The 1,601-nt window shown below is 33.0% G+C and overlaps 1 protein-coding gene across 13 annotated transcripts in view; it reads right to left on the bottom strand.

Moving 5' to 3' along the window:
* Positions 1 to 1,601, bottom strand: part of Cspp1 (centrosome and spindle pole associated protein 1) — a 96,604-nt gene that overhangs the window by 42,171 nt on the left and 52,832 nt on the right. The gene's annotated exons all lie outside the window — the stretch shown is intronic.

The following is a 1,601-nucleotide window of genomic DNA, read 5'->3' as shown; positions in this document are numbered from 1 at the left end:
GAACCTGTTTGTTACATAGAATCATAAGTTTAACAGTGACAAGGACCTCCAAGGACCCTTTACCCCAGCAGGCACTTAAGATACTCACAGAACAGCAGAATTTTACAACTAAAAAAGACTTTAAAGATCTGATTCGTATTTTATAAGCAGGTAATAGAGGCTCCCGAGAAGCACACAAATCACCTAAAGGCTCATGATAGTAAATGAATAAACAGCAGCCAGTAGGCAGCCGGGCGTGGCCTTCCTGCAGCAGGTCTCCTAGACAGCAGCATCTTGTCTCCTCAGCTGCTACTTGGGAGAAGGACCTGAGGAAGGCTTTGCAGGCCTCCGCCATGGTGCCGATGCAGCACAGGCCATGTGAAGGACGCTGTGCCCCAGTAAGAACGTGTTCACAAAGAGACACACCAGGGCAGGCCAGAGACTGCTTACTAATCTTCACTCAAGAGCATTTATGGCATTTTAAATATTAAATAATCTTTAACTGTTCACTCTAATACATATTTATTCAATTTGACATTCTTTAGGTGATTCAATTCCAGAATAAATAAGCTCTACCACAGACTATACAATTTAATTATTTATAAATTTAATAAATTTATTAATCTACAGTTTTAAATTTATAATTAATATATACTTATTATAACATATATTTAATATAGAAATATAATTTATATATGTATATATTTTATAAATTTATAAAATAATATGGTTGTACAAATTTGTTAATATAGATCATTATATAATTACTAAAACTATAATTCATAATTTAATAAATTTATTAAATAATTTTTAACTATTCCCTCTAATACATATTTATTCAACTTGACACTCTTTAGGTGATTCGATTCCAGAATAAATAAGTTCTATGATATACTATAAAATTTAACATGCCAATATATTATACTAAAAAGTTCAAGTTTCCAAAAGCTACTTTTTTATTGCAAAGGCTACTTTAAAGGTATTTAATGAGAAAAAAAAAAAAAAAAAAAAAAGAGTCTACCTTTGGAGTCTTTTTTTTTTCCTGAAAGGCAATATTTTCAGGAAGGATTTTTGGCTTCCCGTTACTGGGAATCAGGGATTAAATTTAAGGCCTCACTCGTGCTAAGCAGCAGCTCTCCCCCTGAGCTACAATACTGATCCTTTTAATTTTCTTGTTTTGTTTTGTACTTTACTTAGTAGAAACAAAGTGAGTCTTATTAAGTTGCCCAGACGCACTATAAACTTACTCTGTAGCCCAGGGGCCTCAACTTCTCAAGTAGCTATAAAAAGAATATGATCAGTCCTGGTTTCTAAGGTTAAAATGTGTATGCTATGAATAGTCAGAAACACAAAAAGGGGCATACTGGAGCAGTATAAAACACTAGGGCCAGCAGCCTCTGCTGACTGAACCAGGACTTTGCACATCTTAAGAACATTCAACCACTGAGCTATACCATCACCCCAGCACTAAATTTTAAAGCAGATAACCCAAGGCACACATACATAAATAAATCAATAAGTTATCTATACCTGAATAATGATAATAATAATAATAATAATAATAATAATAGTAATTTTAAGGATTTGCTAGATCCTTTTTAAAGACTGAAGATTTTATTAAA

This window comes from Mastomys coucha, unplaced genomic scaffold (genome assembly GCF_008632895.1).
Source record: "Mastomys coucha isolate ucsf_1 unplaced genomic scaffold, UCSF_Mcou_1 pScaffold14, whole genome shotgun sequence".
Classification (NCBI taxonomy): domain Eukaryota; kingdom Metazoa; phylum Chordata; class Mammalia; order Rodentia; family Muridae; genus Mastomys; species Mastomys coucha.
The sequence above is the reverse complement of the archived record's forward strand: the minus strand, read 5'-3'. Positions and strand labels throughout refer to the sequence as shown.